This window comes from Hordeum vulgare, chromosome 5H, assembly GCF_904849725.1.
Source record: "Hordeum vulgare subsp. vulgare chromosome 5H, MorexV3_pseudomolecules_assembly, whole genome shotgun sequence".
Taxonomy (NCBI): domain Eukaryota; kingdom Viridiplantae; phylum Streptophyta; class Magnoliopsida; order Poales; family Poaceae; genus Hordeum; species Hordeum vulgare.
The window spans coordinates 139251399-139273301 of NC_058522.1; the positions used below are offsets into that span (position 1 = coordinate 139251399).

Consider the following 21903-nt stretch of genomic DNA (forward strand, 5'->3'; position numbering starts at 1 on the left):
GTAACCAAACTCTATCTTTTCAATGCAACGAAACGCAAAATCTCTTGCGTTTTCTCGAAAAAAAAATCTCATGATCCATCACGAAATACGGTTCAATATTACAATCACCTAACTAAATCTAAATTAACCAAGACTAATTAATCCTCTAAACATCTTTGACTGTCTCCTCAAGATCACAATGAACTAAATAAATGCATCAAAATCTCGTAATTCACCATGAAATTTGGTTCAAGATCACAATTACCTAACTAAATCCAAATTGCTTTATGTTTATTAAAGATCCATTTATTCACCAATATAGTAACCACCATGCTCATTTACTAGACATAAATTTTATAATCCACCGAACATCTTTGAATATCTCGTCAAGATCACAATCACCTAACTTAATCTCCACTACATCTTCATTTCGTAAAACCTTATTTTCAGAATCATCCCATGGGCATTAGTGACACCCTTTGGTTTCTGTATAACTTTTATGAGTAACAAAGATTCTTCCCAAGTCTTATGATTTATGCGATTAGCATGGCTAAGCGTTACTATTAAACTTGCACATATGACCCAAATTTATCTGTCACCACTACATGGTTAGGAGGGGTATTAAGAATGTCAAAGGAGGGTGTCAATATCAAGCACATAAAGCATAGCTAAACCCTAGCTAATTTACTTAGCATAAGAATGTGAAAGGGGTGTCAATATCAAGCACATAGGGCATAGATAAACCCTAGCTAATTTACTTAACATAGAAATACTAGTAATAATACTTTATGCATGAAAAATAATTCTAGGTGTAATGCAAATATGGGTTCAACATGATCAAAGTAAGTTGCTTGCCTTGCTCAACAAAGTCTTCAATGGTTCTCGTCATTCCTCGAGCGTCCTTGAATCTTTCAATGTTACGAAAGATAATGATTTCTATTGATTGGAAAAATAAAATTAACACACAATCAATAAACAATATGTGCAAAATGCTCGAAAATTTACGAAAGTAGTATCATTGGAAAGAGGGAAATTTTAGATGAATTTTGGAAGTACCCTGGATTTTAGAAAAAGAGAAATAGTATTGTGGGCCAGAACGGGTCTGCCTGATTAGTGCTGCACCAGGGAAGGGGGTCGACGTCGCGCCGATTTAAACCTGCATTGGGGCGATCACACAAGCCACACATGAGCAGCAAAACCAGGATAATCAAACAATATATAAAGTTCACAATCAGGCAATAACAAATAAGATTATATGGACAAACTAGAGGATATTACTTCAAGTGGCTGCGCCCAGGAAACCAGAATGCAGCTGAAGCAGGAGCAGATAGCTTAATTTGGAGAGGGTTCTTTTGTTTGTGTGTGTGTTGTGGGGGGGGGGCTATTAGCAGGAGCAGGAATGGCAGTTGTTGTGGTAGGCGCAGGTCCGGCGGTGGATTGATCCTGGGACGCAGCAGCTGTTGTAACTTCAGTAGAATACGCTGTAGGCTGCCCATAACTACCAGTAGCATAACAATCACAGTATGACTGCTACTGGCCATAGCCTGGCTGACTGTATCCATACTGCACATAACCAGCCTGAGTAGGCGGTGCCTGTCCATACGGAGCAGATGAAGGCGGCTTCTGAGCATACGGAGGCTACCCATAAGCACCCTGGCCATACGTGCCCAGTGGTGGTGGCTGCATATCATAGCCAGGCTGTGTCTGTGGAGCAACGTATCCATATTGAGGGGCAAAACCTTGCGCCGTTTAGCTTGATGCAGCAGCACTAGTATAGGTGGTTGATTAGGATAACCCAGTTAGCCTCCAGTGGCTGGAGTTGAAGCTTGCTGCCCTGAAGATGCTTGACCAGCTCCACCTGGACGAGTACCATACCCTTGTGAAGCATGAGTAGCAGGCTGGCTGTAACTGTACCTGCTAGCACCAGCAGGCACAACAGTTCCAGTGGCAGACTGTTGTTGTTGGGATTGCTGCTGTTGGTTATAGTAGTCATAGCCAGTGCCAAGGGGAGCTGCTGTGCCATAAGGTTGCTGGCCATACTATGGTGGTGCACCAGGATAAGCTCCAGGCTGCATGTAAACATGCTGTTGTGTTGCTGGTGCATCAGGCGCAGCCCAGTTTGCCCGAGGGCAGAGAGGATGGTAGCCCTGTTGGATTTCTGGCACGATTCTGCAAAAATATAGTTTCACATCAGAATAGGTATAGAACACAACATACAATGTACCATGCAGAACAAGTGCAAACCAGACAAAACATATCCAAAGACAAAACAATGTAATATACTGTAATTTCAGAACCACCAAGAAAAATGGAGGGATCAACTCACGGAGCAAGATTCTCAAGTAACATTGGTGATGCTCATCTAGCGTCTACCATGTGCAGAACTACGGGACCTAATGAAGATCAGGCAGCTAGATAAACACATGTATATATTGAATAGCAATAAAAGATTGCCTTGCAAGTTTGTAGATGTTGATAAATCAGCAATAATGGATGGTGACAAAGTGATCCATAATTTTGTGCAACATCCACTTATATTGCTAAATGACAGAACATACCCAACAGCAGTTCTTTCGGCAAGTCTCTCCAAAAAGTATATTATAGGTGAACAGAAGAACGTCAAAGGAAATATTTAAGCAAAGTGTTAAGGACGCTTTTGGTCATGTAACCTGAAGAGTCAACAGAGGGAGAAAATATATACAAACAAACCAAAGATAATAGATTCATGTGAAATATGCATAATCTTTCCAAACTATACATAGCACATACAAACTTTCTTGCCCAGTCAATAAACTGTAACATTCTTATTTGTTACATGTTGCTCCCAGAGGGTGGTGTTAGCAACAGATAGAATGGTCTGAAAATTAAGCATCAAGAATTATCCCCTGAGTAAGCAAAAATATCAATAGCCTAAATACCAGCTACTACAGTGCACGATCCCTCGTTGAAGTGTGTAGACTGACTAGTTGAATGCCCGTGCATTGCCACGGGCAAATAAAATTAGACATACAAATATCGATTGAACATCCCTGTAATTTAGAAGGTATATAAAACTATTGAAATATATTTCAATTTTTTTTTTATTTTTTTTTCATATAGCACCTTGAAAGGGGCAAGGAAGATTTTCTAATTAATTAGAAAATTCAGTCAAAAAATCAGATACAAAGGGCACAACACGAGTTGTTGGAGTGAAAGACAAAAACAACCACACTATTAAACACACAGGTGCTAAATCTCCACCGATCAGCATACCAAATCCAACATAACCCGCCCACTAAGAGACATAAGAAGGAGCCCGTCTCTTGAAAGAGAACATAATCACTTCACTTAGCACCTTATTGCTGTCAGCGAGTTTGGGACGTCCCTACAAGCCTACACTGGGGACAAAGGACACACCTCAAGAACCATACACCGTCTTAGTATCAGTTACACGGATCAATGATCACCGCCATAGTACGGGCAACTATCGCGGCATCCGCCTAATAAACATGTTGAAATCACAACTCAAGATTTAGCATCCATAGTACATGGACCTGACCACAGCTAAACCACATTCATAGAGAAGTAATTTTTGCAGTGAAAATCGCGAGGAAGTAACATGATATTCTAGATTCACAGGTTTCATCTAAATGCATATTGCATCAAACACAGATCTATATGCAAAATCCCATCCATTCCTCCTCATCAATCATATATAGTGCAGAGTGTACATAATCTACACTCTGCATGGTCTCAGGCTATGTCACTATTGACATTCTCAGTTCATGGCGACTACCGGCCGATTTGCCTGATTCATATTGTGGCTAAGCTCTTTGCGAAGGTTCTGTCCTTGCGCTTAGCACCGAAGCTCGACGGCCTGGTGAGCCGCTATCAGAATGCCTTCATTGCCGGACGTACGCTCCACGACAACCTCATCCTCGTCCGGCAATCCCTCAAGCTGCTTCACCACCTGGGCGCACCGAGAATTATGCTCAAGCTCAACCTCACTCGGGCCTTTGACTCCATATCCTGGCCCTTCCTCTTCGAGGTCCTGCGCCAATATGGGTTCGGAGCGAAATTTCGGGAGTGGCTGGCCATCCTCCTATCGTCGGCCAGCACCTGCGTCATGCTTACCGGAGTGCCCGGCCCCCCGATATGGCACCACCGTGGGCTGCGCCAAGGTGACTCGACATCCTCGCAGCTTTTCGTCCTGGCTGTCGACACGCTCGGCCGCCTCATGCAGCGGGCCCTGTAGACCGGCATCCTCCGGTGCCTTCACCCTCGCCGCGATATCCCAGCTATTTCGCTATATGCCGGCGATGTGATGTTGTTCTGCCACGCCACGACCGATGAGGTCCTCGCTGTGAAGAGCATTCTGGGGGTCTTCGGTGCAGCCTCCGGACTCCACGTGAACTACGGCAAGAGCTCCGCCACGGCGTTGCATGGTGACGAGTCGACTGCTGACTTGCTTGAGATTCTCGGATGCCTGGCGGCGGACCTGCCTATCACATACCTTGGCATCCCGCTCACCACCCGCCGTCTCTCCGCGGCCCAAATGCAGCCGCTTGTTGACACAGTGGTTGGGCGCCTCCCGTCGTGGAAGGCATGGCTCATGAACAAGGCCGGGCGGCTGGCGCTCGTTAAGTCGGTGCTCAGTGCTATCCCCATTCATCAGCTGCTCGCCCTTGCGCCCCCGAAGAAAACCCTGAAGCAGCTCGAGAAGATTCAGCGAGGATTCCTTTGGGCTGGCCGCGAGGCTACCCATGGAGGACACTGTCACGTGAACTGGCGACGGGTCTGCCGGTCGATCGAGTATGGTTGACTGGGTGTCCGCGACCTTGAGCGCACCGGGCTCGCCCTCAGGCTCAGGTGGCTATGGCTCTCGAGGACGGACACTGACCGGGCTTGGCAAGGCCTGGACTTGTAGTTTACCCCTGAGGAGCGCGGCCTTTTCCACGCCTCCACTACCATGCAGCTCGGGGACGGAGCGACAGCCCTATTCTGGGAGGACCGTTGGCTCCACGGTCAGTCCATCCACGAACACGTGCCCTTGCTGTACCTGTGCATCCCCAAAAACCGAAGGAAATCGCGGACGGTGGCGGAGGGCATCGGCGGCAATGCATGGGCGCGGGATATCCACGGAAACCTTGGCCTACAAGTGATTGGGCAGTACCTCAGACTATGGCTGCTTGTGTCGCACACCACCCTGTCCACCGAGCCGGACAAGCTCGTTTGGAACTAGACGGCCAATGGCATCTACACAGCGCGGTCATGCTACCGGGCCACCTTCCACGGATCCATAACCTGTCACTCGTGGAAGCTGATTTGGAAGGGCTGGGCGCCGCCGAAAGTAAAGTTCTTTCACTGGCTCGCCAACTAGGACCGCTGCTGGACCGCAGAGCGTCTCGCCCGCCATGGCCTTCCTCACCACCCTCGGTGCCTCCTTTGCGACCAAGAGCCGGAAACGATCTGGCACCTGCTGCTCACATGCCCATTCGCGAGGCAGACCTGGCATGAGATCCTGTCCTGGCTGCGCCTGCCGGCTCCGGCGCCAGCTCAGGATGCCACGCTCCAGGACTGGTGGCTTCGGGCGAGGGATGCCACGCCAACCCCGCTTCGCAAAGCGCTGTTTTCAGTCACACTCTTAGTGTCGTGGATGATACGGAAGCATAGAAATGCGTGTGTTCTCGACCATGTAACTCCGTCGCTAGATGAGCTCGTTGACAAGATCAAGGACGAATCCCGATGCTGGGCTAAAGCCGGGGCTAAAGGGCTTAGGATATCTCTGCCCTCATCCTGGGACGTCCATTGATCCTCCTGTAACACCGATGTACTAGCCTCTTAGGAGGATATAACTCCCCCCCCCCCTTTTTCAATGCAATGAAACGCAAAGGTTTTTTGCGTTTTCTCGAAAAAAACATTCTCAGTTCAAAGGTGAGGCTGTCGCGTGCCAACTATGATTGACAAATTCAAGCACAGTTTACCAAGATATGGCAAGGAATTATTCAGCATACGAAAAACTATGAAAGTTTCAGTGAGCAAGTAGAGAAGCTTTCTGAAGGCCCACTTCTTTATTCAGAACAGATCCCTATTTGAACTGAGCATTTGTGTATCTTAGAAGACAAAAGTTTTGAAACTAAAAACCAATGTCCTGATGCTCGACTGGCTATACTACTCCACACACTGTAAAGGGTCAATAAATTTGAATAAAATTGTAAAGCAAACTACGCTCAGTCCAAATATATATTGCTTTCTCCTATCTCTACAACCACAATGTCACCTCGGTTTTTGTGATCGGAAAATTAGGAAGAACATTAAATGCAAGTGCTAAGGACATGTGTAGACTATAGTAACCATTTATTCAAGTTGACCTCCAATATCAAAATGTGATAGATATAATATGAGTTTGCTTCATGAAAAAGATATTTGCTTGTACTCTGGTGATAGATACAATCGCTCATAAGATAACCAATGTGTATTTCGATAAACCGATGCGTATCTTATCCAGTTTCAATTACAGTCCAGCTAAATGAGTTGAACCGAATTAAAATTGTACACAAGAGTAGAAAGGTAGTAGGCTACAGCATAAATTATTTACAACTCAAACCATAGCAATCCTAACTCTTCTCTTTGAACATCAGAGCAAGAATTTGAAAAAATGACCATTTGGCGGTGACTCGGATGAGCCTTTATGCCATTGCATTAGCTAAAGCATGTTTGCAAAATAGTAGCCATGGAATGATATTGGTAGGAACAAAAATTCAGGCCAAGTTTTTAAGATAAGCATGCATAGGAGGATGGGACTATTTCAATTTTGTTCTGCTAGGGGGGCTCCAAGTTCTGTGTCCCACCGGCCTACTAATATGACTCATGTTAGCACGAAAAATTCAGTCCCGCAGGGCTGCAAACAAAGTAGCAAAAGCACAACAGCAGCAAAGTACTCCCTCGTGTCAAAAATCGTCTTATAAAAAGTTACAGAGGGAGTAGATCGTAAGATGAAAAAACAGATCAGCATTATAAAAAAAAATAGAGAGATGAGTGGGTGAATAAAATAACTCTTTCTCCTAAATCTAACATATCAGAGTATGCGCATGTAGGTACTAAAGTTACTATACAAGTGTAATGTAGTTTCTTCAAGATTCAATAAGCTAACAACCATGCTTAACACATTGTCTACACAAATGCAACGAGGATTTAGATTTTAATACTAAAAGAGAAGTTCCAAGGAGCTACATAATTTCCTTGATTTACATTCAATTTAGATATTTGGATTTGTTTGAGAGCGGTGTCTTTATGAAATGGATATGTTTAGTAAAAAACCAACGTAAAGCAAGTTGGCATTGTTTTATCCGTACCAATTGATGTGCATTAGCAAAAAAGTGAAACTTCTTAGTAGCAGGTTGCACAAGTGAAAGCAGGCTTCCTTGCACCAGATATAAAGAATGGATATAAAGAATGGATTTAAAATATAAAGACTGATTTCTTTTGTCGTCCACAAGGAAGTTGCTCTGCTCATGGAAAAAAACAAAGAGAAATGAATAACCATGAAAATTAATCAATTAAGTACAAAGAAAGTTAGAAAGTGGGAATAATGTTACCAAGTAGGGAATGCAAATATTCAGCTACAGCAGAGAGGACGCACAAGTGTTGTGACAGGCAAGAGATAGGAAAAGACTTCATCCTGAATTTTAGCGACATTAACCAGCAGTAATTCATGGTATGATAATGATGTTGCGCTGAGGGCCAGGCCGTCCTCATCCTCCGTCTCCTAGTCCGTCAAGCCATCAGCAGTAATCCGTAGTCGTTGTACCAGGGGCAGAGAGGTGGTAGCAAACCTGTGCAACAACATCGTCTGGGTCAGCACCAATGATGAATTGATGATAGAGGAGGCAGACTCAAAGTTCGTATGCAGTTCTAGTTCTTCAGGAAAAAAATCAAGGATGATGAGTTCCAACTTCCAAGGCAGCTGACAAGTACACTTCGAGTTCATACAAAAGTCAATCCATTTGCCTGATCCACATAGTCGCCAAGATATTCGCCAAGGTTCTGTCGTTGCGCATCGCCCCCAAGCTCGATAGCTTGGTGAGCCGCAACCAGAACGCCTTCATCGCCGGACGCACGCTCCACGACAACTTCGTGCTCGTCAGGCAGTCTCTGCGGATGCTCCAGCACCTGGGCGCGCCGTGCATCATGCTCAAGCTCGACCTAACGCGGGCTTTCGACTCCATATCCTGGCCGTTCCTCTTCGAGGTCCTGCGCCAATATGGCTTCGGTGACAGGATCAAGGAATGGCTGTCCATCCTGCTCTCTTCGGCCAGCACGCGAGTTATGCTCAATGGAGTACCCGGCCCCCCGATCTGGCACAGGCACGGGCTGCGCCAGGGCGACTCCACATCGCCGCTGCTCTTTGTCCTGGCGGCCGATGCGCTGGCCCGCCTCATGCACAGGGCGCTCCACACCGGCATCCTCAGGCGCCTGCACCCCCGTCGCAGCATTCCGGCAATTTCTCTATATGCCGACGACGTGATGATGTTTTGCCACGCCGAGATGGAGGAGGTTATTGCTGTGAAGAGCATCTTGGGCATCTTCGAGACCGCATCTGGCCTGCGGGTGAATTACGGCAAGAGCTCCGCCACGACCCTGCATGGGGGTGAGGATGCCGACGCCCTGCTGGAGGCGCTGGGCTGCCAGCCCGCGGCGCTGCCCATCACGTACCTGGGCATCCCGCTCTCCTCTCGCCGGCCCTCAGCGGCACAGATGCAGCCACTGGTAGACGCCGTCGCAGGCCGCCTCCCGTCCTGGAAGGCATGGCTCATGAACAAGGCAGGACGGCTGGCATTGGTCAAATATGTTCTCAACGCGATCCCGATTCACCAGATGCTGGCTCTCTCGCCCCCGAAGAAGACCCTGAAACAGCTTGAGAAGATACAGCGCGGCTTCCTCTGGGCGGGTCGTGAGGCTGCAATGGGAGGGCACTGTCACGTCAACTGGCGCACTGTCTGCCGGCCGCTCGCCTACGGCGGGCTGGGCATTCGAGACCTGGAGCGCACGGGGCTAGCGCTCAGGCTCCGCTGGCTCTGGCTATCGAGGACGGATGCCGACCGTGCATGGCAAGGCCTTGACCTACAATTCTCCCCTGAGGAGCGCGGCCTATTCCATGCATCCACCCTCATGCTAGTAGGTGATGGCCTCACCGCTCTGTTCTGGGAGGACCGATGGCTGCATGGGCAGTCAATTCGCGAGCTTGCGCCACCCCTATACCTATGCATCCCCAAGAACAGAAGAAAAGTGAGGACGGTGGCGGAAGGCATCGCCGGCAATGCCTGGGCCCGTGACATCAGAGGTGTGGTGGGCCTGCAGGAGATAGGCCAATACTTGAGGACATGGCAGCTCGTCGCTCGGATCAATCTGTCCTCGAAGCCGGACAAGCTCATCTGGAAGTGGACGGCCAACGGCATCTACTCGGCGAGGTCTTGCTACAGGGCAACCTTCCATGGATCATTAACATGCCACTCTTGGCAGCTCATTTGGAAAGGTTGGGCTCCCCCGAAAGTCAAGCTCTTCCACTGGCTTGCGGATCTGGACCGCTGTTGGACCGCAGCCAGGCTTGCGCGCCGAGGGCTCCCTCACCACACTCGCTGCCTCCCATGCGACCAGGAGCCCGAGACTATCCGGCACCTGCTGATCTCCTGCTCCTTCGCGCGGCAGGCATGGCATGAGACGCTGTCCTGGCTGCACCTCCCGGCCCCTCTGCCGATGCACGACGCTTCCATCCAGGACTGGTGGAGTAGGGCGCGAGACGCCACCCCCCCACCGCTCCGCAAGACACTGCGTTCTGTCGCGCTGCTGGTCCCCTGGATGATATGGAAGCATAGGAACGCGTGTGTGTTCGATCACATACCTCCGTCGCTGAACGAGCTCTTAGATAGGATTCAAGATGAGGTTAGGTGCTGGGCTCGGGCTGGGGACAAAGGGCTTAGGGTAGCTTTGCCCCCAATCCACTAGACCTACATGTAACCGTGTTGTAACTTCCTCTTCGGAGGCTGTACTACCCCCCCCCCCCCTTTTCAATGCAAAGAAACGCAAGGCTTTTGCGTTTTCTCAAAAAAAAAAAGTCAATCCAAGTTTAAAGCTGATGCATTCATCAAAAGCAGCATACAACAAAAACTAATTGATCACATCAAGCAATAAATTAGGGGCGCGTGCAAAATTAACTTCCAAAAAGCATATTGACAAGTAGAGGCACTCCATTGGGCGTTGTGCATCATCACACATGACGGGTGATTAAGCTAGCCAGAACCAAAATCACATGCTTAACCATGCGTCTAACATTGCTGAAGAAACTCAGAAAGCCAAAATTGCCTACCGGTGACGTGGACCAGTGGACATGTGTGGCGGTTCTCCTTTTTGATTTATTTTTTCCAAGTCCTAAGGAGTGCGCGTGCGCGATCCTTCTACTCCGAGCGGCCGCGCCAGTGCCGTAGGATCTGTACGAGACAAACAGGCGCGACGTGATACAGCAGTTACCCAAACGGAAGGGTTTGTCGTTTTCCTTGGGATTTTTTCCTTCCGAAACTCCATTTTCCCCACCCATCTGTTCGTCCTCCTCCTCCAGCCCTTTCCTCTTTCCGCCACAATGGTAAGATTTTCGCCGCATATTGGTGTTGATGCGGCAGTGGTGAGGTATGGAGGATGTTAGGAATAAGCAACTTGTATTCCCATGAGGCCATAGGCCGATATATATACATGTACAGGTTATGGACTATATGCAGGAAAACCCCTTATATATTGGGATAAATACAAAAGGGTACATGAGTTGTATTATAACTCTAACACCCCCCCTCAAACTCATGGTGGATGAACAACACTGAGTTTGGAGAGATAAAAGCCATGTTGTGCTCTAGTCTGGGCCTTCGTCAGGAAATCCGCCAACTGTAACTCGGAAGGCACATACTGAAGAGCAACAACCTGATCCTGCACAGCAGCGCGCACATAGAAAGCATCAACACCAATATGCTTGGTGAGCTCATGCTTCACAGGATCGCGCGCAGTGCTAATAGCACCTGTACTGTCAGATAAGAGCAGAGTCGGTGTAGTGACAGAAACACCAAAATCCTGAAGTAACCACCGTAACCAAGTCACCTCTGCCGTCAAAAGAGCCATCGCTCGCAACTCAGCCTCTGCACTCGAACGGGAAACTGCAATCTGTTTCTTCGTCTTCCAGGCAATGAGAGAACCACCAAGAAGAACACAGTAAGCAGAAAGTGAACGGCGATCTGAAGGATCACTAGCCCACGTAGCATCCGAATAGGCCTGAAGCTGTAAAGAACTGGAGCGAGGAAAGAATAAACGATGAGAGATTGTGCCCCGAAGATAGCGGAGAACACGGAGGAGATGACTATAGTGAACCGATGTGGGAGTAGAGACAAACTGACTCAGAATATGAACCGGATAAGAAATATCCGGACGAGTGACAGCTAGATAAACAAGACTGCCAACAAGATGACGATAGCGTGTCGGGTCAGGCAGGGGATCACCATCAGTAGCAGAGAGGTGAACATTGAGCTCCATAGGAGTCTCAACAATGCGCTCATCAGTAAGAGCAGCACGAGCAAGAAGATCCTGGATATACTTTTCCTGGGATATAAAAAAGCCATCAGAGGTAGAAGAGACTTCAATCCCAAGAAAGTAGCGAAGAGGTCCAAGATCAGACATAAGGAACTGCTCACTAAGACGAGCCTTGACAAAGGCAATATACTCAGGGTCATCCCCAGTGATGACCATGTCATCAACATAAAGAAGAAGGAGAGTCCGACCACGAGGAGAAAGGTGAATAAATAATGCTGGATCATGAACACTGGGTGAAAAACCAACGGCAGTCACCACAGAGGCAAAACGCTCAAACAAGGCTCGGGGGGCTTGCTTAAGGCCATAGAGAGAGCGACGAAGACGGCATACCATGCCATCAGGAATAGAATACCCAGGTGGAGGCTGCATGTACACCTCCTCACGCAGCTCACCATTAAGAAAAGCATTCTTAACATCAAGCTGAGAGATAGACCAGTGGCGTGTAGAGGCCACGGCAAGAAGTGTACGAACAGTGGTCATATGAGCCACAGGAGCAAAAGTCTCGTCATAATCACGACCATGCTCCTGCTGAAAACCACGAGCCACAAGACGAGCTTTGTGACGCTCAAGAGAACCATCGGAGCGAGTCTTTACCTTGTAGACCCACTTACAAGTGATGGGACGGACTCCAGGAGGAAGGGAAACAAGATCCCACGTACCTGTGCGTTCAAGAGCAGCAATCTCCTCAGCCATCGCAAACTGCCATTCAGGATGAACAACAGCCTGATGATAAGTAGTCGGCTCAAGAACAGCAGCGCCAGCGGTGGAAAAGCCTAAGCGATCAACAGGCGGACGAGGACGAGAACGCAAGCCATAAGTAGGCTGAGACGAGGATGACGGCACATCCAGAGAAGCATCCACAGAACGTGAACGACGAGTGTAACACTGAGGAAAAGATGGAACAATGGAAGGAGGAATCGCTAAAGTAGAATCGGAGAGTGGCGACGAAGAAGTCACCGGAGATGAAGGTGTAGAATCCGGTGACATGCTAGACGAGGAGACCGTGGAAGATGGTGGCGACAAATCGACTGGAGGTGGAGAAGCAGAGGGAGCAGAATGAGTAGGCAAAGGCTCGACGAGTGTGATAGGCGTGTCAGGAAAAGTGAGAAAAGAGATATCCTCTACTGAAAAAGTCGAGGAAGATGAGCGTGGGTAGAAGGGACGAGACTCATCAAAAGTCACATCCCGAGAGATACGTATCCGACGACCGATAGGATCCCAACAACGATAGCCCTTATGCTCATCACTATAGCCTAAGAAGACACACTCAACAGACTGAGCGGTCAGTTTGGTGCGTTCGCGGGGGGCAAGAAGAACATAGCAAACACAACCAAACAAGCAAAGCGTCGAATAATCGGGAGACCGATCAAAAAGACACTCGAAAGGAACACCACCCTGTAGAGCAGCGGAAGGCTGGAAATTGATGAGATAGGTGGAGGTGGAGACGGCCTCAGCCCAAAAATGCGGCGGGAGAGAGGCAGCAATCATCAATGCACGAGCCGTCTCAAGAAGATGACGATGCTTGCGCTCAGCCACGCCATTCTGAGCATGAGCACCAGGACAAGAGACCTCGCCGGAAAGAAAACCCCATAGGCGGATGCCACGCATGTGAATGCGCATGAAGCCAGTGAACTCGGTGTAGTTAGTGCCATCAAAGATCACTGGACAACGAGGAACAGCAACGTAGCCGGATGCAACAGACATTTTTTTTTTTTAGTCAACGAAACGCGTCAAACAACAGGACTCGATCTGGCGATGGGGGAGCCGCCTCGAGCTGGGAGAGCCTGAGAAGCGATCTGGTGCGGATGGAGTCGAGGGCCAGGGGCGGCGCGATCTGAGGAGATGGGACGCGGCCGCCTCTGCTGGTGGAAACCGCCGGTGCCTCTAACAGCCTGGAACCGCTGGGATCGGGACAGGCCGAGGCTTCGAGATCCAGCACCGCAACGGGATCGTGGCGGGTCGCGTCGGGAGGAGTCGGCGGCCTCCAGTCGTGACTTCGCCTGGAGCCGCTGGGATCGGGGCGGGCCGGGGCTTCGAGATCCAGTAGCTTCGACGGGGGCGGCTGGATCACGGGAGTGACGGGATCCTGCGGGAGATGGAGCCGGCGGGATTGGATCAGGGACGAGCGGCCGGCAGCTGTGACGGAAAGAGAGGCCGGCGGCCGTGATGGAAAGAGGAACAAGCACGAGTTGCGCGTGCGAAAGAAAACCTAGGGCTCTAATACCATGTTAGGAATAAGCAACTTGTATTCCCATGAGGCCATAGGCCGATATATATACATGTACAGGTTATGGACTATATGCAGGAAAACCCCTTATATATTGGGATAAATACAAAAGGGTACATGAGTTGTATTATAACTCTAACAGAGGAGTCGAGGTGGATCCACGGCAGGTTACCGGCCGCTCGATATCGATAGTTGTAACGGAGGAGGTCGCCGCCCTACCGCGCAGGGGAGGAGGCGCATCCGCGTGGTGACGGAGCTCGCCGCCAACAGCTCGAGCGCCCGCTGCGCAAGCCCGACGGCACATGGCGCTTCTGCATCGACTACCGCGCCCTCAACGCCCTGACGTCCAAGGACAAGTTCCCCATCCCCGTCGTGGATGAGCTCTTGGACGAGCTACACGGAGCGCGCTTCTTCACCAAGCTCGACCTTCACTCGGGCTACCATCAGTTGCGCATGCACCCTGACGACATCGAGAAGACGGCGTTCCACACTCACCATGGCCACTTCGAGTTCCTGGTTATGCCGTTCGGCCTCTCCAACGCGTCGGCGACCTTCCAGGCCCTGATGAACGACGTGCTCAGCCCATACTTGCGCCGCTTTGTGCTTGTTTTCTTTGATGACATTCTTATCTACAGTGCATCTTGGGCGGAGCACCTACAGCACGTGGCCATCATCTTCAACGAGCTTCGAGCGCATCGTCTTCACCTCAAGCGCTCGAAGTGCTCATTCGGCACGACCTCCGTCACGTACCTGGGGCACGTCATCTCGGCGGACGGGGTAGCGATGGACACGGACAAGGTCGCCGCCGTCGCCGCGTGGCCGACCCCGCGGTCACCGCGGGCGCTCCGCGGCTTCTTGGGCCTCGCCGGCTACTACCGGAAGTACATCCGGGACTTCGGCCTCATCGTCGCGCCACTGACGCGTCTCCTTCGACGCGACACCTTCTCCTGGGACGAGGAGGCGACTACGGCATTCGAGGCTCTCCAGCGGGCGCTCATGATGGGACCCGTCCTCCAGATGCCGGACTTTGATATGCCGTTTGTGGTGGACTGCGACGCCTCTGGCATCGTCTTCGGCGCCGTCCTCCACCAGGGCGAAGGACCGCTCGCCTTCTTCAGCCGCCCCTTCGCCGCTCGCCATCACAAGCTCGCAGCCTACGAGCGCGAGCTTATTGGGCTGGTTCAGGCGATGCGCCACTGGCGGCCTTATCTTTGGGGCCGGTCATTCCGTGTGCGCACGGACCACTACAGCCTCAAGTTCTTGCTGGACCAGCGCCTCTCCACAGTTCCACAGCACCAGTGGATCAGCAAGCTCTTCGGCTTCGACTTCACCGTCGAGTACCGCCCCGGCCGTCTCAACACGGTCGCCGACGCCTTGTCCCGCCGCGACACTGAGGATGTCGCGGATGACGTCGCCATGGCTGGCACTATCATGTGCATCCGCTCCGGGCCATCTTTCGCCTTCATCGACGACATCCACCTGTTCTAGTAATAATGAAATATACAGTGTGTTGGTTTATATCAAATAATATTGTTTTTTAGTACTTCAAATAAATCTCTAAGGGCATCTACAATGCTAATTGCTTACATATTATAGAGCGACAAATTTCTGAACATAATAGAATAATAATATTTGTTCCAGCACGCATAAGTAATTGTATGGAAATCATTATCAAATATGTTTCTTCCCATCGTCATGCATAAGTAACTGTATGGAAATGCCAACTTTCCACATTTCCCAACTCAAAGCTGAGAAAAAAAAGGACAACCATCAACCTGCTAGCACAGACCTAAAGCACGAACCAACTAGCACATCAGTGGGTAAAAGATTGATGATCGCAGGTCAAATAACAGAAGGTAACTGTATATCCTTGTCTAGTAAGCAAATATCCCTCTCGTGTATTTAAAAATGTGCCAACCAACCATTCATAATTTTATTTGAATGATAACAGCGGCTACTTATACATAATGAAAATGATGTGGTAAGATAAATTTGACCATTCTTTTTAGTCAATCAACATATGTGTTGTCAACTGAATGTATGAGTGAAATTGGTGTGGTGAGTCCAAAGCCAGCTTCCTATCCCACAACGACAAAACAACTTAGGAAGTCCCAAAAGCTTCTTGCTTTAATCATAAGCCAACATATAACTTCTTGTCAAACAAGACAGCGAAACCTCTACTCGGAACTCAGAAGTTGTTATGTAAGCTTGTGGAAAGAGATCTAGCATAAAGTGCCAATTAATATATGAAGGAACTACTTCTGTGGTTACAACTTATCTGAGCTTGCTGATGCAGCTAGTTCAAACGAGACACACACTCATCAGCAAATCAAAGTTGAGCAACTAGACCAACTAGACACACACTCATCAGCAAACAGCAGCAGTTTACTAGTGAGATAAGCAGCAGTTTTTCAGTCAACAACAATTTAACTACTGAGATGGGACATTGTATACTTGTTATTAAATCAAACAACATTGCAAATGAGCTATATTGTATACTTCCATTTGATAAACACGAGCATGTTACAGGAGCATGACTGCCCGGGCAAATCGCATCTTCATAGCACCAAGTATGTTACAGGAACACGAGCATGTTACAGGAACACGGCATGTTACAGGAGCATGACTACAAGCTGCAGACTAAGTCTTGTAATCTTGTAAGCTGACTAGTAAACAAATCGCATCTACAATAGCAAGAATGCTAGCACGCCAATGGTTAGAGCAACGAGTGAAACCCTAGAAAAGGGGGAGGAGAGGGGAGGGATGAGATGGAACTAGCCCTTACCGGCGAAGACGCCAGGTTACCGGAGCAATGAGTTCTGGCGTCGGAGGCGGCAGGGGCTGAGGAGGCAGGACCGACAGATCGTCTGGCAGGGGTTGAGGAGGCCTGGACGGAGCCGACGAACAGCGGACGGAGGGTGGAGGGCCGACGATGGAGAGCGGAGGGCCGACAACGGAGAGCGGAGGGCGGACGACGGATGTCGGAGAGCGGAAGGTGGAGAGGGGCGAAGGGGCGACGGTGGAGGGGGCAGACGGCAGAGGGCGCGGCGCCGTCACGGAGGGAGGAAATTCGCGAGCTGCCCCTCGCGTCTGCTCTTACACGGGTATTGAGGGTTTCAGGCGTGTAAATTTGGGGATGGGCCGGGGTAACGAACGGGCTGTGGGGAATTTCAGGGATTCTTTTACCGGGCCTGTAAAATACTCTCGATAACGTGCGAATACCCGGATACCGTACGCAGCCTGACTGAAGTTGGATATGCTTTATAGTTTCTCCAGCTTTTCCAATGATAACACCAACCTAAAAGAAGTTACGAACATTATCAGTTAGCAGAGCAAAAAAACTAGACTTCATGCAACCTTGTATCAACTGCAAGAACGCAGAAACCAAACGAGTAAACTCCCAAGTAGCATACCTTCCATTTGGGATATCAATCTTTTTTGTTGTACTACCACTCTGGTATCAATCACCATAAGAAGAATACTGATGTGTGTTTCCTTGAGAAGATAAGGGTGGGATGGAAGAACCATGGCGTGAAAACAAAACAACAACTCATTATATTACTGATAGTTGCAGATCTGTTGAGTGAGAAGAACAAGCTTCATGTGGACAACATAAAATAGGACAATAATGTCAGTACATAAGTAATAAACTAATAACGTTCAGAGCTGACTGAAAATATTACTGGAAATCACATCATTTATGTACTACATGACATAATCAAATATTTGGCCCTATGCCGATAGACAATCATCAATGCAGTATGTTACCCTTTTTTGCATGTTAAAAAGGAACCACAGAAACTATTGTCATTTGTCGCATCTAGCAGACAGGGGCCAGTTCCACAAGACATTGAATAAAATGTTACATGATATAGCAGAATCAAACTATGAATACTATTGATCATCTACACAAGATATATTTGCCAGAATCATTAACAAACTCTACTAGCCATCCTTATAAGTCCGTGATAATATTGGAGCTCATTATATGGAGATCTAAACTTCCTAGCGAGGATAAAGGAATTGCTGTGCGTTTTCTTGTTGCCTAGATCCTAGTACGGTTAAGCTTCGCTTAGGCGGGCTATTTTCTTCCATTGCTTCCTAAACATATCGCTAAATCGCATGGATCGCAATGGCATAGCAGTACTCAACAGCTAAGGCCCACTTGGCGGCTGGAGAGAGAAAAAGGAGATGATGAACTGCACACTCACATGATATTTCTTCACTACTTGTCACTAATGAGATAAAAAAATTAAGGGCCGAGTAATCGCCAAAAAGAAAGGTAGTTCCTTCACTAAATTAATATTTCTCATGCCTTCATTATTTACAAAATGTTAACTGTGTGAGATAAAGAAGTGCCTATGAGTATGTATCTCAAAGTCTGAAAAATGAATAGCCAAGAAGCAACCATGTCGCCCTGTCACTGGTCCAAAAACCCCACACTACATATTTGTTGAACTAACATTGTTTTCTCAAGTTTAATTTCACACGACCAATTCATTCACAATATCATAAAAGAAGATATATTGTGACCAGCATATATCAGAAAGTATTTTTTAAGGTAAATTGCATGTCAATAAAAACAAAGATGGTAAAGGGATCATGAGATTAGAAGATCCATCCATCCAAAAAATATTATTTTTAGGGAGAAGAGCTAACATATCAAGTGAATGGTGAAGTTACCTCTAAAGCTATATTTCAATACTAAAGCCATGCACTCCTGACATAGATTCCAAAAATCCACATTATATATACCTACCACATGGACTTGAGAACAGCAAATGAAGTCCAAGGAAGAAAGAAAGTTCAATTAGGAAAAGCCTATTGATCATTATTGCATCTATGTTGTTTTGTCAGACTAAAATATGTGAACAGACGGAAAACAGTGAGCCAGGTCCAACCTAATGCTTATAAAAACATATAAGCTAATCCAATAACTATAGACATGCCCAAAATGTAGCAAGGAAAATTAGCCAAGTTATTTTGTACCTCCTGAGTTCCCTTTAGCCCATATTAAGTTACGGACTTCTACATGCTGTCTCACTGAGCCTTTCATGATTTGAGACCTGTAAAACTAAGCTGAGGTTCACAAAAGAGTGGATGCATACAGCCTAGTGTGCCAAAAAAGAGGAATTTAAAAACTAAGTGCAAAGCAAAAAACAGCGGATCTTGCCCCGGTAAGTTGCGTGCAAAAGAAGAGCTTACGCGCTTTTATCTTTGCAGATATATACATATCATAGACATCTCAGACGACCTGGTATAGTCCATTGCCTTGTCATATATATTGTTATTACAAAACTAAAACACAAGCGTACACATATAATCATCTAGTTTTGAAATAGCATACATGTTGGTAAGTTAAATTAGAGTGCACTGATTTTCAGCATTATACCAAAGAGCAGGGGGGGGGGGCATGAGATGAACACAAATAAAGCCACAGAAAAACTTCACGCACCTCAAGTCCTCAACTCGGCTTGTTCGCCACACCTAAGCTGCCACTCGTTGTGTGTGCTCGAGCGCCATGGAAGAAACCCTCCGGATGCATCGCCACAATAGGCTTTGGAAACGGATCCTGCTGGACTTCAAGTCTGCCATTAGCCCATTACCGTAGACCTGTATGATGTGTTCTTGTATGTGGACGCCGGGGGCGACCCCTGCACAAGACTTGACGGGTTTCGCGCGAGACGGCCACTGGCGCAGCACAACGGATGGGGCCCTAAGACGCAGACCTCGTGGGTGCTCACACCGCCGGTAGGGCAGCTGCTTCCATGTACGGTCCGACTTCCGGTGACTGTCGCCTCTCGGCCATCTCCAGGAAAGCAGCGACACACCACATCGCCGTCGGGGCCGAGGAGACCAATAGATGACGGGGGGCAGCCGAGAGGTGGTGAGTCGACGACGGACAGCGAGGGACGTCGGCGACTAACGGGTGATGCTCGCCTGCGAGGGATGTACCGGAAGGCGGCGGCGGATGGCGTGCTCCCTTTTTTCTCTGTACGTCTCTGTCTCTCTCCCTCTCTAGAAGAATAAGGAAAGAACAAAAGATTGACGGTGGATAATGAGGCCCAGCTCGAAATATTTTGATGGCCTCTAACGGTAATATCTCCGAGTCAGATGAAATAATAAAAACAAAGGAAAAAAGAAAAATGGGCAAACACGTGTCAACGAGGAGGGGTCCATCGCTTACCACTGGAATTGCACGAGAGGAGAGCCTAGCTATAGTATATATTGTATTATTTCGTGAAGTTCGGAAAAATTATGAATTTGATAAAATAAATAAAAAGATATAAAATATTACGAATTTAAGAAAAAGTTCGTTAAATTTGAAAAAGTTCGTGAAATTTGAAAAAATCATGAATTTAGAAAACAAATTTTTATAGCAGTTTATAAATGAAAAAAGTTCACATATTTTGAAAAAAAGTTTGCGGCTATGAAAAATGTTCATTGATTTTAAAAAGTCCATGAACATGAAAAACATCAATGAATTGAAAAAAGTCCAAAACTTGAAAAAGTTCGTTATTTGAAAGAAGTTCACAAAAATGAAAAACATCACAAAAAAAGGAAAATAGGTTCATAAATAGGACTATATGTGTACTAAATAATGGAAAAATGAAATGCTTGATATATTTGATGAGTTCCATTTGCGAAAGTATGTTGAATATCCCTATGCGCCTCCCATTGATCCCATACATCCTTCTCATGATGATGAAGTTGATATGCTTGGTAACCTAAACACTCTCAATCTAATCATTAGAGGTTTACCAAGAAATGTGCTTAATCAGTTGCAAAACTTTGAGTGTGCTCATACCTTGTGGAAAGACTTATAGAAATGATATCCAGATTATTCCTTGAAAAATCTTGATATCATTGTCCACACATACATTGCTTTTCACAAAATGAAGCCGACCGGTCCTAATTTTGATAAATGCCTATTTGAGCTTCATGACCTCATGGTTTCTCCAACAGTCTGCAACCTCAAGGTCAGTAAGATGTTAGTTGACGGCGGGGCAGGGATGAACCTGATTTCTCCCGAGGTTGTCAAGAGGTTGCAGATCCGTGACAGTGAGCTCAAGCCGACGGGTTCATTCCAAGGTATCAACCCCGGCAGAAGCCAACCAAAGGGAAAGATAACCTTATATGTTACATTCGGCGGAGAGCTCAACTACCGGACCTAAAAGGTCGTATTCGATGTGGCCGAGCTCTCCCTACCATACAATGGAATCCTTGGTCACCCGGCCTTGGCAAAATTCATGGCAGCATCCCACTATGCTTACAATGTTCTGAAGATGCCAGGGCCCGTGGGAGTAATCTCCATCCCGTCCGACAAGAAGGACATTGTCATTTGCATAGATCAGATGTATCGAGACGTGGTGGCAGCTGAAGCCGCACAAGAATCAACTCCTACCACAAGCCAGAAGAAGGAGAAGAAGTCTAGAGGAAACACCGACAAGGACTCCGGGAAGCGTGCTTCCGCGGAGTGCGCTGTGCCCATCGATGACCTTGTGGAGAGTTCCACTAGCAGTAAGTCCAAGGCCTCCTACCCTACAACGAAGAAGGTCCCGGGAAGGGAGGATGGATCTGATGGTACATTCACCATCCACGCCACCCTTAGTGATAAATAGGAAAGCGCGCTCGTTGCCTTTCTACAGGCAATGTCGATGTGTTTGCCTGGCAACCTTCTGACATACCCAGTGTTCCCAGAGAGGTGATTGAGCACCACCTTGTTGTCCGCCCTCGCGCGAGACCCGTCAAGCAAAAGGTCAGAAAACATGCCTTGGAGAGGCAACAGTTTACCGCCGAAGAAATCAAGAAGTTGGAAGCAACTGGTTTGGTCCGAGGAGTACTGCATCTGACGTGGTTAGCTAACCCGGTAGTGGTACGCAAGGCTAATGGGAAATGGAGGCTTTGCATTGATTTCACGGATTTAAACAAAGCATGCCTGAAGGGCCCATTCCCCTTGACGCGCATTGGTCAGGTAGTTGATGCCACTTCCGGATGTGATCGGCTTTCCTTCCTGGACACGTATTCCGAATATCATCAGATTTTCATGGCCAAAGAGGATGAGGAAACGACCTCGTTCATAACTTCAT

The 21903-nt window shown here is 47.8% G+C and overlaps 1 pseudogene; it reads right to left on the reverse strand.

Annotated features, from left to right (window-relative positions):
* Positions 1 to 828: 828 nt before the first annotated feature.
* Positions 829 to 19286, reverse strand: LOC123400094 (annotated as a pseudogene).
* Positions 19287 to 21903: the final 2617 nt, after the last annotated feature.